Source organism: Mytilus trossulus, chromosome 14 (assembly GCF_036588685.1).
Source record: "Mytilus trossulus isolate FHL-02 chromosome 14, PNRI_Mtr1.1.1.hap1, whole genome shotgun sequence".
Taxonomy (NCBI): Eukaryota; Metazoa; Mollusca; class Bivalvia; order Mytilida; family Mytilidae; genus Mytilus; species Mytilus trossulus.
In genome coordinates, this window is record NC_086386.1 from 9,063,150 (window position 1) to 9,086,447 (window position 23,298).

At 32.2% G+C, this 23,298-nt stretch overlaps 1 long non-coding RNA gene across 1 annotated transcript; it reads right to left on the reverse strand.

The window, feature by feature from the left end:
- Nucleotides 1-433: 433 nt before the first annotated feature.
- Nucleotides 434-16,723, reverse strand: LOC134697171 (uncharacterized). Its single transcript, XR_010103077.1, has 2 exons — nucleotides 16,678-16,723; nucleotides 434-541 (listed from the first exon to the last, which is right to left on the reverse strand). It is a non-coding gene; the product is annotated as an uncharacterized LOC134697171 (long non-coding RNA).
- Nucleotides 16,724-23,298: the final 6,575 nt, after the last annotated feature.

The window sequence follows — 23,298 nt, forward strand, 5'->3', positions numbered from 1 at the left end:
CATAAACAATTATTGTGACGCTACTGTATTTATAGATAGTTGGTTGCTTTACGTCCGGTAGCAAATATTTCATGCATAATCAACCTTTAAAGAGTGTGGAAATACCTGTACAAAAAGCGTAAAGTTCTAATTCTAACTAGACGGGAGTGCATACTTGTATGCCGCACGCACAAACAATCTGAAATCAAAACGTTTGCAACAAGAAAGTGTGGTCTTAGGACATTGTGTCACGTCAAATCATATTTCCATGTTGGTGCTCCTCTAAATTAGGCCCCAACTCTAATTTGTTATATAATTATAAATGTATTTTTCTTGAAGATGCTTCCTCATAAATTCCATTGGATAAAATTCGACGGAAAGGTGTCAAGTTATGTCATTTTAATCGAAATCTCTATTAATAAAACTTAAAAGAGATTTGACATCATCAAACATACCCTAAAGCGCTTTAGAAATCCATCCTCTGTTAACAAAAACCACTGATCTCGATAGCCTTTAATCAAAGACACTTTCATCTTTAGATTCCCTTCCATCATCTAGATATCTGAATAAAATAAAGGAATAGTATGTAATGACCTAGATGTATCTGTCAAACGTATACACATTTCGCAAATAAAAACCATATTAAAGAATACGAACCTAATTTTGATTAAAAATGTATTGTTTCGATTTTTCAGTCTCATTGAAATCAGGAAAATTTAAATCAATCTGATCAGTTTCTTCAGCCAAAATGTTCAGAAAAGAATTGTGGGTATAAAAATATAGCTACACAAAATACATGTTTAGGACTCAAAAGTGCAATGGTACTCTAAAGTGCGATGGTCACGCTAAAGTACGGTGGTTTATCACGCTAAATGCGATGACTGTTTGTTCGCTAAAGTACTATGGTTTATCACGCTGAAGTGCGAGGGACAAAAAAGGTAATATTAAAGGGCTGAAAGTACACGGATTTATAAAAAAGAAAAAGCTAGTACAAGGTATTATGACATATTTGATAAGCTTGATAATTACCGTTTTTTTGTCGTTTTTTATTCAAATTAAGTAACATAAAAAATATATATCAACAGCAGCAGTTTGATGCTCTAAACCTATATAGTTTTAAAGAAAAATAACGTAACATGTTTCAAGTAAAAAAAAAACATCTTCTGATGACGTCATGGTCAACTATGACGTCATTTTTCTGGGCGTAAAGTTAATGATGGACGACGGCGATTCGGGATCCGAATATGAATCGGACATACATATTTCAGACTCTGAATCAGAGGGAGATGAAGAACTGGATGAAGGAATTCCCATGAATAGGGGACCGTGGTTCCCTGTATTAGATCCAGGGACTTTTTCATTGCCGGAACCAAATTTTCATGAACAAACTGGACCGGTAAATTTTCTGTCAAATTCAACAATTTTGGATTACTATATGAAATTTATAGACATGCCGGGGAGAAGTGTTATCGACCTGTTAGTTGCCGAAACAAATCGATATGCCACCCAGTGCATTGATTAAAAAAGTCGACCCCCAAGAGTAGTGCCAGAGTTTGCACGATTGAAGAATTGGACTTCTGTGACACGCCAGGAAATTCTGGCATTTGTTGGACTAGTTCTTTCCATGGGAGTTGTTAAGAAACCTACATATGAGTCATATTGGGAGAACAATCCTAGATCATGGTCTATGGAAACACCAAATTTTGCCCAAGTAATGTCTAGAAATAGATTCCATGCTATCTTGCAGTTTTTGCACTGTAACAACAACGAGACAGCAGTGCCACATGACCAACCAGGCTACGACCAACTCCACAAAATCAGTCCTGTTATAGACATTTTAAATCAGACATTTTCAAAAAATTACAGGTACATGTACGATAAATAAAGTGTGCGATAGTACTTTTTGGTTCAAGAGAATACAATACATCTTAAGTTATTAGGAGAGTGAAGATATTATATATGTTGTTAAAGAATGAAAATTTTATTACATTGTAAATAGGAAAAAAGACATTGATTTCAAATTTACACATTTCTCACATTTTATTACATTGTGTAACCAGAAACACATAATACATTAGCCTTGACTTTGTGTATAAAACTTGTCCAAAGTTAATAACAATGTTGTCATTACTGCGATGAAACAAATGAAAGTGGGCAAGAAATTAAATCTAAAAAATATATATCTGTTTACATGTTTTTTTTAATTTAAATATATACACTCTACAGTGTATATAAAGTGCGAATCCATCTAGTTCATTTTTACTGTTATATGCGGGTATGTCTATTGTAGAATAAAGGATCATGGGAAAACTGTATTTGTTTACGTTTTGAAAATATCAAGTTAAAGGATTTTAAATTAAGTTTTAACATATTTTCATTGTGATATGTCTTTATAATATACAAACAAAGCATTAAAGTTAAAATAAGTGTTATAAAAGCATCATAATATAGCATATCGATTATTGAAAGCGATCCATTTTAACTATAGATGCGATGAATTATCACTGTTAGTGCAGTCATTATTTATGTAGAATTTTCAAAGATGCGAGGAATTTTTATTGTAGAATTATGTGATAAATGCACTTGCAACAAATGAAAAAAAAACTTAGTTGATGACTTTAGGATTTATGATACATGTATTTTCAAATTGAGATACAAACTACTCATTTATTCCTTATCAAATATATAGCTTTTCAAACTTGTAACAAAAGCGATTCTCAAAATGTCATATTGTATTCTTCAGATTACGTTTCTCCTTGATTTTAACTTATATAGGGAATCACTGGAGCGTGACAGCAGCGGGCCCTCTTAGGAGTCAATGGGCCCCTACTTATGAAAAATTCTAGATCCGCGAATGGATACTACCGCAGAAGTAAAACCATGCACATTTGGGTTATTGTACACGAAATGCATGCTACAATTCATTTATGTTGATTTTAGACCTTTGGAACTCTATGTGGGCTATTTCAGCAACTAGGCAAAAAATCCCAAAACTAGATACACGGTTAGATTCAGCATGTTAACGAATTCCAAATATCTACATTAAAGGACTAGCTATAAATTTGGACCCCACAAAATTGAAAAGGGACCAAAAATATAAAAAAAAATGCATGCATCGGATACATTTGTTATTGAAGGCATGACTGTAACAATAGGATGAATATACAAAAATATCTTATTCTGGGGTTTCATTGGGGGGTTCTGATCCCGGATCCCGCTTACTGTTTTGGCAGATTCCCGTATTCCGCTTATTATTTTGTAAGATTCCCGTATCCCGCTTATACTAAGCAGTTCTATTTTTTTGTAATTATCCATGTCCCGCTAGACTTCATTTCCCGTTTTTCACTACACAATCATTTGACTTTCACCTGTCACGCTTGCAAAATGAGACAACTCTCCATCCGAGTCACAATTTATAAAAGTAGACAATTATACGTCAAAATACGGTCTTCAGCATGGAGTCTTGGCTCACACCGAACAGCAAGTTATAAAGGGCTCCAGTGTAAAACCTTTCAAACGGGAAAACAAAGGTGCAATCTATTTCAAGATGTACGTAATTAGCGGTGAAGTGTAATGGAATTGGATAAAAAAAAAATAAGGATAAAGATCCCTATACGCTTTATAAGAAACTAAATGGAATACATTTGAAATAAATGTTATTTCTATTGAATTTATTAGAGTGATTTAAAACCAAACTTTCCTCCGTAAATTAAATTTTATCAAATCTTTCTCTTACTTTATCTATTGTTTGAGCAAGTCGGCTAAATTAAGGCTTTACAGCTAATTTCCTAATGCATGTAAAGCAAAACTTTGGTTGGCTTGCTTGCTTTGTTTGTATAATTGTTTATACAAACTTGGTAAATAAGATTGACATTTTTAAACAATATGAATAGGCATAGGTTAACCTGTATTTTTAATATATGAATTAAATTGGGTGTTATCATAATGATTATCCAATAAAAAAACAGCAAGCAAATCAACTAAAGTCTTGCTCTACATGCTTAAAGAAATGAGCTGTAATAGATAAAAAAATAAATAATTATACAGTGATAATGCACCGCATATACAATAATAATGATTCGCTCCACAGTGAAAATGAAAGAATAGTATGATTATTCGACAGTAAACATGACTAGCATTACGAAAGCATCATAGTGGAATTGAGTTAAATATGAAGAAACTGAATGAGAAAACATATTCTACGTTATACAACTTTAATAATTGTATTAAAATGAATATTTTTTACTGCAACAACATCTCACCTGTTAGTTATAAAGCACCTGCACGATCTGTTCGTGAAATGTCCTAAATATTCACCTATTTTGGTATATATTTCACAGCTGGATGGCTTTCGGTGCGATAAAACCCCGCTCGCATCTCTAACTTTGTTTTATTAGTATTATGTATTTCTGAACCTATACATTTTAACTAATTTTCTTCATTTTCTTCAAAAATTAAAAAAAGTTCGTCTGTTTATTTATCATTCTACATTAGACATTTATGGCATATACAGTAAAAATGATATTTTAGGATCCGCACTTTACATACACTGCTCTACGCGTGCATCTGTAACAACGATTTTTTTTTATTCAAAAACGTAAAGTTTGCTTTGAATATTTAAAAAAAATCACCTACTGTTATTATTCTTATATTTTTACAGACTTAACCAGGATGTTTGTGTAGATGAAAGAGTTGTGGGATTTAAAGGCCGACATCAGTTAAAGCAATATTTGTCCAACAAAAAGGCACATAAATGGGTGATTAAATTGTGGGTTTTAGCGGAATCCTACACCGGTTACACCCACCAGATTAAAGTATACAAGGGTAGACGAAACGAAGCAAGAAGTGAAAATGGACAGGTAAGGTCAATTATTGCATGTTGTAACTTTTTTGAAATTTAAAGTTCCTTTACTATATATTTTTTTCAAGATTAAATTCAATAAATGGGCATAACGCGGCATAGTGATAGCATATAGTTATGTTTTTAGAAATAATATACTTCCCTTGTCCATATTTTATATATTATCTTGAAATCAATCTAACAGCCGGTCACCGTGAAACACTTTTCGGTAAACCAGCCTTCGTTTTGCCTAATAGAATCACTTGTTCGTGTTTATCCCCTGTTTATTTCAATATATATTTTCAGGATCTATTGAATAAAATTAGTGGCTTAAACTTCAATATTCTCGTGGGATTTTCTCGCTGTATTAAAGACCCATTTGTGACCTTCGGTTGTTTTCTTTTGTTTGGTAGGGTCATTGTCTCTTTGACACACTCTCCATTTTCATTCTCATTTTTTCTTACACGCCAGGACTTCACAAATAAAAACATATAAACTCAAAGCATTGTTTTTTCAGGGGTACCAAGTAGTGACAGAGTTGATGACACCTCATTTAAACAGAGATCATCATGTTACAGTTGATAGTTTCTTTACAAGTCCCAAATTGGTACATGATTTGAAAGATAAGGGTACATTCTGCACAGGAACTGTAATTAAAACCAGACGTGGCATGCCAAAAAGCTACCGCACTGCTAAACTTCAAAAAGGAGACATGACAGTGAAATATCAGGGACAACTCATGGCAGTTGTATGGGCAGATCGCAGACTTGTAACCATTCTTACAACAACTGGCTCTGCAAGGTAAATTTAAACGTATATTAGATACATGTATTTTTATTTTAAAATACAAATATTGGATATGATCGCCTATGAGACAACTATCCACAAGAGAACAAATGAAGTACACAATGTTTCATCAAAGTAATGTTGAAATTATAATCATTATAATATTATTGTTAACTTTCTTTAATGATAATTTGATCAAATATTCTATGATCGAAAATTAAAATCAATACGGTGACATATTTATTGCTGCACAAGTTTAAAATGTCGGTACAGACACCACAGAAACTTATTTCAATTGAAATAAATTAATTTTAGAACAGATGATTTTAAGCTAAAACAAATAAAATCTGTATATTGAGTTTACTTTTTTATAAATGCATTTTCGACCTTCTTGAAAATATTTTCATGTTCTTGAAGAAAACTAAATGTTTATAAATTTGAAGCATGATTAACACAACAAACAGTAGAGGAAGAGATTTGGCCATTCCATCCGCTGTTAAACGATATAACTTTACAATGGGTGGAGTAGATCTCGGGGATCAACTTCTCTTACAGTTCGAGCCAAATTTTAAAAGTGTGAAAATGTGGAGAAAACTACTTTTCCATCAATTAGTTACTGCTGCAGGTAAAAGATAATTTGCAAGTTTAGAATATATAAAATTAATGTTTGTCGAAAGACATTGACATATTTCTTTTTAAATAAGGAGAATGTTGATTGACAATGAAAAAACTATCAACAAAATTCATATGAAATGGATCGATTCAAATTTTTATATATCGAAATGGATTAAAAGATAATAGAAAAGCTACATATAAACTTGTATAGTTGTTACAGCAGATTTCAGTGAGTATGTAGCTAAAGGTAATCTCTTTGGTTACCTTGCTTGTTAGCTGAACCGTGAAGTCATTGTTAGGTTAGCCAAACTTCCCTCCTTTAATAGTAGACTTGCCCAACAGAAAACCAATCTATCTCACTGTGGGACTAAGCTACTTTAAAAGGATGGTAGTATAACTTACCTAACAATAACTCCACGGTTTAGCTAACAAGCAAGCTATTACCATTAGCTACATACTGACTGAAATCTGCTGTAAAGAAATCACATAACCTGTATAGTTGTTCAAGAAATGAAATAACCCTAATATATATTTATCAGTCACTGGCCTTCTCTTTCATATATTTTTTCACCTGGATTTTTTTTTTCGAAATGCATTTATTTATTCGTGATTATTTCAAGAACAAAGGTTAGACACATTGTCATATGCTGAAATATTTTTTTGAAATGTTTTTTTCTATCATTTTTCTTTATATTTTTTGCGTATTTGACATGTATCTTAATCGTACAAGCCTAAATTCATTTTGTATTCAATTTTGTTTTCTTCTTTTGATTTACTCGTGGAAGACATTGGTCCGTATATTAATATGTATTATTTTTATTCTTCGTTTTCAGTTAATGCCTTCATCTGTTACAAAAGAACTTTTGTTGTTGAAACAAAGCTAGACAGGCTGGTATCACATATTTGAATAATTATTGTAGCTTGCCGTTCACACAGTCAATCACTAATGTGAACATCTCCACTCAAAGTCGTCATTGTACAAAATTCGTTCTTATGTTTTAGCAGACAATGTATGATTTACGCATGTAAACATGACGTATCTTTGTTTTACCGACTTTACTTTTCATGAAAATCGACAATATTTGAAAGGGAACGGCAAAGTAAACTGAAACATAAACAATGATTTCAATGTATCCATTATCATCAAATAGAAACAGGATAAAGGTTACTTATGCGTATACTTTTGTATAGTAAGATGGTCGGCGGCAGGACAAAAGTTCTTCGTCTAGCACCGGAAAAAAACACATTTCCTTCAGCCCACAAAACACGGTTATCATGCTTAAATTGAGTAAGTCATGGACATTTGGTTTAAAGTTGTTAATCAAATATTCTACATTTATCTTTCGGCATGTTATTTTTTGTTCACGTCATAATCCATAGTACGTTTATTACGTCTATACTTTCGCGAACCATCGCACTTTAGAGTGTGTAGGCATCGTACTTTAGCGTAAACCATCGCACTTAAGCATGACTATCGTACTTAAGCGTCCCCATCGCACTTTAAAGTCCTGCACATGTACTTACAAAATCTTCTTTTTTTATGAAAAGGCCACAAATGGGTAAATAGACGGAAAATGGGAAAATCCTTTACAAAAGTAACTTTGAAAATGTCCGTATCAAAACAAAAGTGAACCCCATATGAATTTGATCTTCCTCAATTACTTTCTAACAGTTATACAAACCTAAACGTTGATTAAGAACAAAAGTGAATATCTAGAACATGTTTCGCTCCTCAGATGTATACATCCTTAAATATCAACAAACGCAGACAAAAAATCGAATTTTACTGCATCCAATTCTGTCTCGTCAGTGAATCTTCATTCAAAAATAAAATATAAATTGTAATTGGAAGATGTTTTTATCATGTAGTGTCTCAAGTTGACTCTCAACTTTGTACTAAATTTGTCATTTTAACCTATGACCTTATGAAGACGAAAACGCACGTCTAGTGCACAAAATAACATCCCTAGTATCTACGATAAGTTTTTAAAGGAATTGAATTCCAATTGTTAAACATTTGTATTGAAGGAAAAACCAAATGAAATATATTTTTTCAGGAAACAACAACACTTAACATACTTATTATGTAATCAGTATATTTTAGCAAAAAAGGGGCAAGTTACTTTTTCAATAATTTCGTTCGTGGTCCGTAGTCATTCATCTTCTTCGTCCGTTATAACCTTAGTATAAACTTTCTTCACAAAAAATATGGCATTTTTAGCATTTTCGAATATTAAAGACAAATAAAAAAGGGAGTACTAGTAAAACCCATTTTATTTAAAGAGTTCAACAGAAGATTAGAGGTTGATTCAACAGATTTTTAATAAAAGTAAGATGAAAACTGGGATTTCTATAAAATAACCTCACATCAAAATGTGCATCAAGAGTGACGTTCGATTCACTTAATGTTTTCACAGTTTTTTGTGCGCCCCATAAACTGCAAATTGACATTGGTCATGGATTTACAGATCTGTTATTTGACTTGTGAATAAGCTACTAAGTAATCATGATTGATTTTATTGCAATGATTAAGAAATAATTACGACAAGTTGAACAACAGACACCTAGTAACATGTATATCCATGTTAAAACTAAAGTGGCTAAAAATTATTCTTGTATTTGTGTCAATTGCGTTTTATAGTGATTGAGATTGCATTACAATGTTAACTGATGTGTCCCTATTTATGACGTGTATACCTGTTATACTTGTTTGTTTTGCTTACACACTTTATCAACATAATGAAATTCTTAGTGACTGTGAATAAAATATAATACGTTTGGTCTGAAACAATGCAATGACATCTAACAGGAGTTGTTGTCCCTAAATTGATTCAAGTTAGGTTTAATTGATTATTAGGGACCGGTCAAAATCTTGATGCATGGGACCGGTGCAAACTGTAATGGGACAAGCACTTTTTGCAGTGTTTACAGTAATGGGACTCAATGTTTTTTTCATTATTGGCAAGCATGGAACATGAACTTTTTGAAACAAGTCTGTATATGAAAAAAAATCTCCATTTCATATGCTTTAGAAGTTTCAATAAAAGAAATGTGGTGTATAAACCAGCCATACTTTTAAGAAAATTGACAAAATGTGTGATGTCCATGTACTTTGTATACAAATTATCTCCCTTGGATTGAAACAGAAATTTTGAAAATGGCCAAGCAATTAAAAGTGCTACTTCAACTATAATTAAACAAAATGAATAGACCACTTTCGAGTTCAATTATACACGCCTTTATGACGTCATTTACCAGATAGAGGGGCTCGCCTGTATCCCTGCACTATTTACGTTCATCAAGCGTCTTAGTGATCGTCTTTGTGCAGGATAAACTAGAAATAATGGTTGCTCTGTAGGTACTTACTGACATTTCCCTAATGACAGCAGTGTTGATTGTCAATTTTGAGAATTCAATTTGCCGAATAATTCGTACAATATAGAATTATAGTTTTCCAACCACTCGCTCAACATTGGAAGGAAGTGACGACGCCCCTAAACGCACAAATGACGATGATAAAGGCGCGTATAATTGACGAGTTTTTTCCGGTGACAGATGAACTCGAAAGTGGTCTAATATGTTTCTGTTTTATTTTGTACATGTAGACCATAATTCCTTAAATAAAACAAAAATCTAACATGCTCAGAAATGATGTTCAGTGATGACCCCCTGAACTACCTTAATCATAAATGTTATTATCATGATTATGCAAATTCAACAGACATTGTAGAATGAAAACTCTTTTTTTTTATAATACATACTGGCTGTAGAAAAAGAATGTTTGTGGAAATTTAACAAATACAGTAGCATACTACCAAAAGAAATGATTGGAATATTCATTCAAAGGTCACAACAAATCTGGAACCCACACCCAACAAGCTCTGAATAGCCCAGATATAAATATATAATCACTCAAGCTGCATATATGTTGAGATAGTAAATTTTACTTTTTTCCCACTTTTTAAAAAAAATGTTTTAAATACAATATTGTTGTAAGTGGAAGTTGGAGATGTTCACTTCTTTAATTTTGATGCTATTTTCACATTCCTCTCGTTTTAAATTTGAAAATTTAACTGTCTCGAGATGTTCACTTCTTCTGGTATGACTATTCAAATAATGGGGATTGTTTTATTCTAAGCAGAAAAAAAAATCATATTTTTGTAATTTATTTTTTTTGGAAAATTTACCTACCCACTGTTAATTTAGAATAGTTAGATTCTAAATTAAGCTGCAATATTTTTGAAAAAATGTATTCTACCATACACTTCATACATGTTAATTGTTTAATATTGCATGTATCATTTATTATAATCAATAACATATTGTCATCTGTTTGGGCTCCTGTGTTGGCAATAACATATGCTTATGTATTGTTTTGTTTACTTTATAATAGCAAAATAGATACAGTTCACACATAGTAGCATTATTTTTCAGCTATCCAAATACATTGTAGCATGAAATGTATCCACAACTTTGATCATGTTTTTGTGCTTTAACATGGGACACACACTTTTTTACTAGGTAAAGTGCATGGGACAAGCATATTTTTATTCTGCCAGTAGCCATGGGATCAAGAGAATTATTTCAGCAATTTTCTTTTTGCACCGGTCCCATGCATCAAGAAATTTTGACCGGTCCCTTACGTCAATTTGGTACATGATAAAGCTTTAGGGTATTTTGCAAACCGTTTGGCCTTGACAAACATCAAAAATAAGTCACCTAGAGAAAGCTGGGATGATCCCTTTTTGCATTGATATCATGGAAAGAACCTGTAAACCATAATTGTTTTCAAATATGCTCAATTGAGACCGATAGTGACCTTGGTCAAACCGGTAGTACCTTATTTCTCCCTTCTTACAGGCACAAGTATATAGAAACCAATTATTTTTGGAATCAGTGTACATAAAGCTATCATTTGAGATAGTAAGTGACATGTTTTAAACAGGAAGTTATCTGAACAATTGGTTTTTAATTATTTTTCTTCCTCCACATTGTTTTCTTGTGATGTAATTTGACGGTACCCAAACTGCACCTATTTTGATAGTTTTTTTACCCACGTTTTTTTATGATCAAACATAAATAACCATTCTGTATTTATTTTGTATCCGTATCCTTCGTTATTATATAGGTAACCCATTTTGATTTTAATCCATTTTGAGTGTTACAAAAATTGATTTTAATCGACCTTCAAACTATTGATGATTCCGTAATGACGAGCACCCAAATTGCATCCATGCTTAAATTCACATCAATCAAAATCAAATTTCAGATGTTTTGTTTTATTTTTTCAAATATTTAGAACAATTTGACATTAGTACATGCTCATTATTCATTTTTTTTAATTGAATGCTTGCAACATATTTTTTTTTTTCAAAGATGACTTTTTTGTGAACGTCGCAAGGCAGCATTTTCGTACAAGTTTCCTTTTTGACTTATCCTGTTTCACCGAAGTTTTATCTCTTCAAACAATGTGTTCATGCATGCGCATCTCCTTTCCAACAGTAAAAGATTATGACAAAATTATGTTTGCAATTTGCGCGTTATATTCTAGCGTCTGAAGAGTAATGTTGACCGAGACAATTCGGAGACTTCATACACGAGTTAACTTATTTACCCATATGCATTTGATATAAGGAATATATATTTGTAACTGTTGAACCATAAGTGATGGAGATCTAGGATCTTTTAATTTGAGGTCCTTATTCCAAAAAAAAATTAAGACAAGGTCAAAGGTCAATTTCAATGTCATGGCAAATTTTACGCTAAGTATATGTCCAGAGAGAGTTATAGATATTTACAAAATGATTAACAAGTAACAAAAATGATGTGTGATGTGACATGTCGGTAATGATCCTTTTTGTAATGCCACACGCCATGTTATGCAGTGCCATTGCCTCTGAATGGGTTAAATCGGCAAATTACTAATTAAATGCAGACTTTGCAAATATCAGATTTTAAATGTATCTTTTATCAATTATCAGACAAAAATCTACCACTATCCCTTCCTTCCCCCCACTCGTTCTGACGGATCTGACGGATATTTTTATGCCCCACCTACAATAGTAGAGGGGCATTATGTTTTCTGGTATGTGCGGCAGTTCGTCTGTCGGTCCATCCGTCTGTCTGTCCGTCCGTCCGTCTGTCTTTCCGTCTGTTCGTAAGTCCGTCTATCCCGCTGCAGGTTAAGGTTTTTGGTGAACCTGAAACTTAGTATACATGATATGATCTGTTCCATTTTAATGCTAAATTAGAGTTCTGACCCCAATTTTACGGTCCATAGCAAATAGAAAATAATAGCGCGAGTGAGGCATCCGTGTACTGGGGACATATCCTTGTTTTAGTATTCTATGAAAAGAAAATCACCTTCAGTTGCGTACATTCAACTGTTAAAAAGTAAATATTTCTTATGTAAATACTTCTGAAATGAAAATCTTTACCTATAAAAAAAATCAGTTCGTGTTTGTTTCTGAAATTAATCGATACGAGCTGTAATAGTTTTTGAACAACATTACTTTTGTGTGCATGCACAATATGAAGACACGTGATCAAAGATTAGACAAAAGTTGAACTGTAAAATGAATCACGATAATATGACCCCGTTATCACTTTAAATACACGTTCGTTGCGTTTGACTATGTTGATGGCCTGGACTGGATTAAGAAATCAAAATCAATGACGTAAAAAGTCGTAAATACTGATGAGATCCTACAATCAAATTTCTAAATGGGCATTTAAAAAGTCAGAATGTGAATATATATGTTCAGACTCTTTAAGGTCATTTTTAGTAGCAATAAACAAAAAGACTATGTCAATTGGACATGCTTTGATACTATATATGCCCTTGAATTTTTACTAGATAACATTTTTGTTCGCTTTGGGGATTCCGTTTATCGTCAGGTTATCGGAATTCCAATGGGGACTAACTGTGCACCACTTATTGTGGACTTGTTTTTGCATTGCTATGAATTACAATTTATGACAAAAATAAGCAAAGACCCATCGAAACCACATCTGATACACAAATTTAAAAATACTTTTAGACATTTGGATAATATTTTGGCTCTCAATAATGACGACTTCAGTATGTATATTAAAGAAATTTATCCTGTTGAACTTACTTTGAATAAAGCTAATTCTAATAATGACCACTGCCCATTCCTCGATCTTGATATCTATATCACTAACGGAAAGCTGAATACTAAAATTTATGATAAAAGAGATGATTTTTCATTTCCTATCGTTAATTATCCATATGTAAATGGTGCCGTTCACTTGTCACCATCTTACGGTGTTTATTGTATGTAGCAATGTTTTAGATTTTAACGAGAGAAATTTATGTATCACTGAAAAATTATTGTTGTCAGGTCATTAAAGATTGCATATTTTGGCGTAAATATTGATTCACTTATAGGGTCTTTGCGTCGGAACTAAACACATTTATTTAAAAACCAGCTGTTGGAATGAAACGGGTTATTGTCTTCTCATATATGTTTTCATGGTATGAAATTAAACCCCTAACGGGAATTATTGTGCCTGATGCTTATATGATGAAATCATAATCTTTCAGTCAGTTTAATTGAAGTCTGGAGTTGGCATGTCAGTTAACTGCTAATAATCTGTTGTTATTTAAGTATTATTGTCATTTTGTTTATTTTCTTTGGTTTCTTCTTCTGACATCAGACCCGGACTTCTCCTGAACTGAATTTTAATGTGCGTATTGTTATGCGTTTACTTTTCTACATTGGCTAGAGGTATAGGGGAGGGGCTGATACTGTGGATTCATTTATTTTCGTGGGTATCAATTTTCGTGGATTGAAGAAAACTTACATGTTCGTGGATATTTGATTTCGCGGTTTTGCCGGAGTCTGCATACAAGCCTATTGAAAATTTGTCATTCGTTGAACATTTAATTTCGTGGTTCAACTCTTCGCACGAAATACACGAAAATTGGTATCCAACGAATAATAATGAATCCACAGTATCTCACAAACATGTTTAACCCCGCCGCATTTTTGCGCCTGTTCCAAGTCAGAAGCCTCTGGCCTTTGTTAGTTTTGTATTATTTTAATTTTAGTTTCTTGTGTACAATTTGGAAATTAGTATGGCGTTCATTATCACTGAACTAGTATATATTTGTTTAGGGGCCAGCTGAAGGACGCCTCAGGGTGCGGGAATTTCTCGCGACATTGAATACCAGTTGGTGACCTTCTGTTGTTGTTTTTTTTCTACGGTTGGGTTGTTGTCTATTTGACACATTCCCCATTTCCATCCTCAATTTCATTCTTAACATGCATTAAGATGGAAATATGTGCTCCCGTAAACATGTGCACGTAAAATGCATGCATGATCCGACATCGAAGACTGGTACAAAAATAAACAAAAAGTTATCGTGTTTTCTGATCCATACAAATGCTTTGTTCATAGGTCTCCCGGGATCACGTTTCATCAACATTTTATATTTGATATACAGGTTAATAATTTATTGTTGAAGAAACATGATATTTTATATTAAAGATAAACGGTATGTACCTGTAATTTAAGTTACTCAAACCCGCACAAAAATCTTAATTAATATATTAGGTATCCCAAATAAAGAAATCAGCATTATAATTTTTTTTATACAGATACTGTTTTTGATGAGGTAAATATGTAATTTTATTGACTTTTGAAAAACTGATATTCACTGAGGTCAATTAAACTACATATTTACCGAAACGAAAGACAATAATTGATTAATTCCATATTCAAAGAGAAATGTATGTAATGGCAATTACTTACCAAACCAGATACGCATCAAACGTTTTTAACCCAAATTATACACGTAAAAGCAGGCGTCGGTTTGCGCGGAGGGTATACTTTTCCTGCATGTGAATATGTTTATTTATTCAAAATCTCATTCATATAGAACAACCTACTACATTATGTGCATTTATAGACAAATACTTGAAAAGCTTTAGGTTGAGTGAGAATTTATAGCATTATTCAACCTTAGCTTGATTAAGAAAAGATAGCAGAAGGACATTTAAACTCATAAATTAACCCTTTTAAGGTACAACTGATGTATAAGCAGTTGTCTTAGTCTTGGATCAATTTCCTTCTGGGCCGTTTTGTCTTATGTTAATCCTATGGGGAAAAAGTAATCTCCTGAGAGGTAGCCTCTCGATGTGAGGCTAATTTCTATGACGTCATTTTGTACAACGATACCAAAGAAACAAACATAGAGTTTATCAATCATAATTATCTGCAGAGCAATGCTGCATATCAGCCGCTACAACACATTTTGGAAAGGTAGCCTCCCGATGTGAGGCTTATTTCAAATGACTTAACATGATAAAATTCATGATTTAAAAATTTCACCCCATAAATTTTCAGAAACACAATATTAATTAACGCCATTTACAATTTGATGAATTCAAAAGAACAACATTTTTTTTTCAATATGGCGGATTTATTGACACGTAACAATATGTTGAAGAACAGGTTGAAACACGCTTTTCAATATTGATTTAATAATCTTGTTTTCACAGCTTAATCGTGTCAAGCCGCAAGTGAATAATATGAGAAACACATATGATATAATACTATAGGCATGTCTCTGCTAATACACTCTAAGATGGGTTTTTCTGTATGTCTATTAATAGACTGGAAATTTTCATCAATTTTAAAGAAAAAAATGTATCATATACGTATCCATAATAAAAACACACGTACTTTAAGTAACACGTTAAAATGACCTTATCTCCAAAGAAATTAAATAATTTAATTAATCAATGTCATAATACCTCATAGCGTTGCAGCTGCGGCGGTGGCAGCGTTTATGCTTCATTACTCTGCGAGTATGGTATACTACCTCTTTGGTATTTTCTTTGGTATCGTTAAACCAATTACGTCATAGAAGTAAGCCTCACATCGGGAGGCTACCTCTCAGGAGGCTACCTTTCCCCCCATAGGGTTAACATAAGACAAAATGGCTTACAATCCCCACCTCCCTCACTACTAAACTGTCTCATTTAATATGTCATGTCTACACGAAACTAACAAGTCGAGCAAGATACATTTTGTAACCTAATTCAATTTGCGTAAAATTTATCAATATCTTACATTGCTTAAGCATTTGTATCATAATATGGTATTACATGTATCATGTACGGTCTAGATGGTCTTTTAATGTTGTTTTTTTGTCTTTCCAATCGCATTTATTAGATATTGAGTAGTTCTTCATTTGAAAATGCAATTGTGTTTCATTTCAATGACAATTAAAGTAAACAGAATAGTTTCTAGAAATGTCAATCGTGTTTTTTGTATCTGAATATATTTATATACAGTCGAGGTTACGCAAATCTAGGGATAAAACATTTGCAGTCAAAACGAATTGATAGAATGATAAAATTTCAATTATTTAAAAATAAGTAATGAATTTGTTTTTCGAAAGCAAATAAAGATTTTAAAATTCTTACCAGAGGTTATTGTTTTTAACCTAGAACACGTAATGTCAACGTCGATATGAAAACTCAACAAGTATTTGAGAGCACATACCTTTAATTCTTAGGTTTGTTCAATTTGTAAACGTTAACCAATCAATGGAGACTGCTTTAGATATTGATTTTTACACCAGGAGTTCGTTCATAAAAAATACATACAAAAACAGGAACATACACAAATGTAAATACCTTCGTTATGTCATCATATTTTGTCTATTTCGTTGTTTTTTATGCCGATATTCATATCATCATGTTATATGGTTCGTTCCGTTTAATTTAGTACAACTCGAATAAACATTTTAAGTTCCTAGTCATTAAGATGTACAAAAGTCAAGAAAAAGAATATGTTTATTTTCTATAAAAAGGATACATTTACATTTTTAAAATATGTGAAGTACAGCTAACAACAGATAGCAATAACATATGACTCCTCTAAAACATTATCGCACCGCGGGTAAATTAGTTGGAGAATTTTGAGGGCTGTTTCTATCAAAATGAACGTTCATTTTAGTGACAATAACCTGCAATGATCTACCAACTTATTTAAATAAAGACAATTACCCAGATATGACATAAGACCTAAAACTCAAAAACATGTGAATGTGTAAAGTTTAGGTTTAAGATCCTAGCCTCCCCCCTTATCATGTTGATATGTTGACAAAACTAATAGCAAACCGTGAATTAAAAGAACATATACTTATGTGTATAGATAATTAGTTATCAAAGGTACCAGGATTATAATTTAGTACGCCAGACGCGCGTTTCGTCTACATAAGACTTATCAGTTACGCTCATATCGAAATATTAAAAAGCCAAACAAATACAAAGTTGAAGAGCAACTATTTAAGGTAGCACAATACAAAGATGTTATATCTCCAATTCCCCAGTTTTAAAGTGCTGTAACTTTCTTTATATTGCTTGAAAATTTATAAACGTGGTATTTATGGATAGCTAATTAACTAGTTACTCTTTCAAATTAATGCAATGTTGGTATTATACAACAATAATGTATTCAACTATCATGTTAACTTTGTCTACAAAATTTTACAAGAAATTTCCACTTTTATTTCGTTAAAATTTACTGTATAGTTAAAGACTTCATTCAAGTGAACTGAACACAATTTTGCCATTTATTAAAGTTGAGAATAGAAATGGGGGGTGTCAAAGAGACAACAATCCGACCATAGAACAGACAACAACAGAAGGTCACCAACATGTCTTCAATGCAGCGAGAAATTCCCGCAACCGGAGGCGTCCTTCAGCTTGCCCCTTAACCAATGTATATACTAGTTCAGTGATAATGAACACAATACTTAACTCCAAATTGTATACACAAGAAACTAAATTCAAAAATAATACAAGACTAACAAAGGACAGAGGCTCCTGACTTGGGAAAGGCGCAAAAATGCGGCGAGGTTAAAGATGTTTATGAGATCTCATCCCTCCCCATATTCCTCTAGCCAATGTAGAAAAGTAAACGCATTACAATACGCATATTAAAATTCAGTTCAAGAGACATCCGAGTCTGGTGTCATAAGACGTAACCAAAGAAAATAAACAAAATGACAACAATACATAAATAACTATAAAGTATTAGCAGTTAACTGACATGCCAGCTCCACACTTCAATTACAGCTTTTACATTAATGCTAGCAAGACAAATCTTTGTTTGACTTGCTTGCTTTGCTTGTATCAATGTTTGCTCAAGCATGGCAATTAAGATAGGCGGGGCTTCAGCTTGTATACATGTACATCATACTTAAATTTTATTGGACGTTATGTTTGAAGTTAAGAACAGTCACACTAAATTTTAAAACATCACAAGATGACAAATATAAAGCGCAATCGTAGAAATGGAAGCCAAAAATTTGTATTTGTTTTTTTTCTTCTCGAAGACAAGCATTTTTTCATCATCCAACTGAAAAGACTGTCGTCAAGTACTTTTAGTAAAACAAAAAAAACGATTCGAACACACCTACTCTGATTTCGAGTGATTTATTACAAAGGTATTTCATTTGACCCATATATTTCATCTTTTAGTACTGTGATTTTTTCATGTTATAACGTCAATCTGTAGCTTTGCTATATAAACATGATAGAATCTGAAGCGAGATGATGTATCAAACATTCTTTCTTTGTACGTTTTCAGCACAAAATATTCATCTCAAACACACCTTAATAAAGAAAGTGCACTTGATTTTCTAATAAAAGGGATAAATTAATTAGGGGGGGATGATTTAATTATTTTATTTATTATGTCTATTGTTATTGAATATTGCGCACTTTGGATTAATTTTTGCTTGTGAACCTTCAAACTGATTATTCTTTGTTTATAGAGGAGGCGAAAAGTGCTTTCTGTTATGTTTAGTAAGAAGTTTTTTAAAAGTGAATAGAAACAAATAAAATAACCATTTTCTTCTCAAATACGAGTGTTTTATTGTAAAAAACAACCATTTGCATAAGTTTTTAATTTATCTATTACATAGTAAGCAGAACAGTTAAATATGAAGTCGACGACATGGTTATCTATCAAGTTGAATGACGAAAATTCTTCCCTTTCTTTAATTAATACAGACGGAGAACATATCAATCTATAAGTTTACTTATTTCTGTGTCTGTTCTTCCATTACGTGACTCAAGAAAAAAAATCAAAAAATTGGAAACAATTGTATCAAAAAGAGAAAATCGAGCGAACCTTTTTATGTAAGGGTGTGTTTGAGATGAATAATTTGTCTTAAAAACGCCCAAAGGAAGAACATTTGATACATCATCTCGCTTCAGATTCTATCATTTTTATATAGCAAAGCTACAGGTTGAATTTATAACATACAAAAATCACAGTACTAAAAGACGAAATATATGGGTCAAATGAAATACCTATGTAATGATTCACTAAATCAGAGAAGGTGTGTTCGAATAGTTATTTTGCTTTTCTAAAAGTACTTGGCGACAGTCTTTTCAGTTGGATGACGAAAATGCATATCTTCGAGAAAAAACAAATACAAATTTTTGGCTTCCATTTCTACGATTGCGCTTTATATTTGTCATCCTGTGATGTTTAAAATTTAGTGTCCTTAACTTCAAACATAACCGTCCAATAAAATTTAAGTATGACGTATACAAGCTGAAGCCCCGCCTATCTGAATTGCCATGCTTGAGCAAACATTGATACAAGCAAAGCAAGCAAGCCAAACAAAGATTTGTCTTGCTAGCATTAATGTATTAACTGTAAACTGATTAAAAGATTATGTCTTCATCATATGAATATCAGACACAATCCTCCTCGTTAGGGGTTTAGTAGCATACCATCGTAACATATATGAGAAGAACATAACCCGTCTCATGCCAACAACTGGTTTTTAAATAAATGTGTTTATCTCTGATGCAACGACCCTATAAGTGAATCAATATTGAAAACAAAATGTGCAATCTCTAATGACCTGACAACAGTATCGTAACTATATACCTTCTTAATAAGTATATTTAAAGATTTTTTTAGCTTCTGAGAAATATGAAATACATAAACGTATAAGAATTCTTCATGTTGAGTTGTATTTACGAATGCTGCGTTTTATACCGATGATAAAATTTAGTAAATGGTTTGACTAGTTTGTGATATCGAAATCCCTGGTGTAATAATTTTTCAGTAATACATAAATTTCTCTCATTAAAATCTAAAACATTGTTACATACACGAGCGAATCGTACAAGTTAATATATATAAACTCCGTATGATGGTGACATTTAAATGACAATCAATAGATATAGAAAGATTCAAAAGTATCCTTCCTTCGAGGAACTTAGAAAACTGTATGTAGTAAGAAAATTTTTGATTCTATAAAATATGAATGAAACCAAAAATAGTATCATTGTAATATAGAGCAGTTTGATAGACACCAAACTTGGTTAGTTTTGTGTAAACTAATATTACGAAAGACATATATGTCACTGAACACTCAATGTACATCCATGCTTGCATTATCTTTCCCTTGAAATAAAAAGCAGAATTCATACAGAACAATATAAAACTGTTACAATGACACAACTGATCAAAGTGAAAATTTAAGATTATGGCATTTTTCTTGTTTTATAAAAAACAATTACTCTTTTATAAAAACCAATTACTCTTTTGAGAACGAAGAGGATGGAATATGACGGCACCTCAAATATTACTTAGTCTTATGCTTACAGGATAAACATGGGAGCTTAAAAACGACCGAATTTCGTCGAAACCTTATATCCGTGATTGCATAATTTGTAAGTAAAAACCTTGACATGTACTAAGAATAGATGTCCTAAATATGTATCTCGGTGTTAGTTTGTTAAAAGATTGTCAACAGCATGAGTCACTTTTGAAATTTAAATGCAAAATGATTTGAATTTTTAAAGTAGTTCACAAACGCAATATAAATGAAACATGTACGTGTAGTTTGAAGAGATAGAAGATGACGCACTTTTTTTTTCTTTTTTTTTGGTGTATGAATTCTATTCTATGAGATGAATTATCAAAAAAAGTAAAGAACTGTACAGTTTCGTATTTAAACTTCAGGAGTTGTTTTTTCTGTTGATTAAATTGATCACAATGAGATAATAAACAAGTTATTCTTAACTTGGTCCTTAAGAAGACAAATATGCCATCATTTGCTACATGTATAAATCAATGACTTATCGATGCGTAGCACTATTGTGCAGTTTCGTATTTGGGAATTACGAGTAGTAATTAAATTCATTGGATTAATCACTTTGAGTAATCTTTGACCTTAACCATAATTGGAAGAAAGGCCACGATAGTTATTTGCACTATTGTTACCACAATTCTGTATTTATATTTTAGTAATTGTTATAAGATACATCAAATAACATAATCAGAAATCTAATCATCTTGATTTATATCAAATTTCTAGAAATTTACATTTGTCTGTGACGTTACTTTTTGTGTTTTAATGTATACTGTCAAAATTAGTTTTTGTTAATCGTTCTTATTCTGTGGTTAACATGACAAAACTTACTATCATATTATTTATTTATGTATTTATCTGTTTTTGGTGATCTTGCGTGTATATTTGTATTATATTGTCATTTTTGCGATATATTTTTTGGTTTTGCTATATATATAACCGTTAGTTACATTCAGCCATGATTATCACAAAGATATGAAACCGGTTGGAGAAAAATGTAGAGAGTTAAAGGACTTTTAGAGCATTTTGAAATTTTATTTTATTTATATATATGTTGGCATATCAATTGTATGGTTTGTTACTTGTTTAGACTAGTCTGTATGATAAACTTGTGTCTAGTGACTATATAATGAAATTAATCATGATCCCATATAATATATAAACATGGTTGAGTTAGATTGCTGACAAATAAAATATACATTGTGTATAAAAAATACTATTATAACATCTACATAGGCTTAAAAAAAACACGTGTCTCATGTCTAGATTAGCCTTCCGTGACAAGGTAGCACTACGACTATTGAAGTTATATTTTCATATAGTGGATGTTGTCAAGTGGTCTAGAGCGCTGGACATGAGGCTAAGCGATTGGTGCTGTAGTTTATCAAAGGTGTGAGTTCGAATCCCGTCGAGGGACGGACACAAATTTATCAGTAGAAAATCTAACACTTACAATGTTTGATGTAATTTTTAGACTTATATAATATCTGTATTAACCATGTATCTCAATCACTCTGAAATCCAGTGGGCATATATATTGTATGGGTTGTCACTTGTTTAGACTTGTTTGTATGATATACTAATTTCTAGTGACTTTATAATGAAATGAATCATGATCCCATAGGATATATAAAAATGGTTGAGTTAGATTACTGACAAATGAAAAATACATTATGTATAAAGATAATAATATAACATCAACACACGCTTAAAAACATGTGTCTCATGTCTATCTCTAGATTAGCCTTCCGTTACAAGGTAACACTACGACTATTGAAGTTATATTTTAATATAGCGGATGTGGTCGAGTGGTCTAGAGCGCTGCACATGATGCTAAGCGATTGGTGCTGTAGTGTATTAAAGGTGTGAGTTCGAATCCCGCTGTGGGACGAATAAAAATTTGTCAGTAGAAAATCTAACTCTAACACTGTTTGGTGTAATTTTCAGACTTATATATATATATATATATATATATAAATGTCTAAGAATATAACTTAAACACGCTAATTAATACAATAAGTTCTATTAGATACTAGATAGAAATACGCAATATTTCGCTTAATAATTTAGCTTCATTAGGCGTGTGCATCTCTCAAGGTGAAATCGAATGCATGACAAAAAATATTTTTGTAGCTTAATCTTCTTGTTCTTGTCTACGTATGAAGCTCCTTTAAATAGGAGCACCACCATGAGTTATGACGTATAAAGGAGGACATTTGGAGCCTGTATCGGTAACGATTAATGTGAGCATTTGCCTACCCCATTCCCCAGCCAGGCCGTGACGTGCCTTATTAACAGAAAGTTAACCTTTACCCAAACAAAGTACAATGCAATCAGATAAAACATACTAAACTCACACACTCACCTGATTCGCTCAGTCCTCAAAGTGTAAAAAAAGTGCAAAACTATATACATAAAA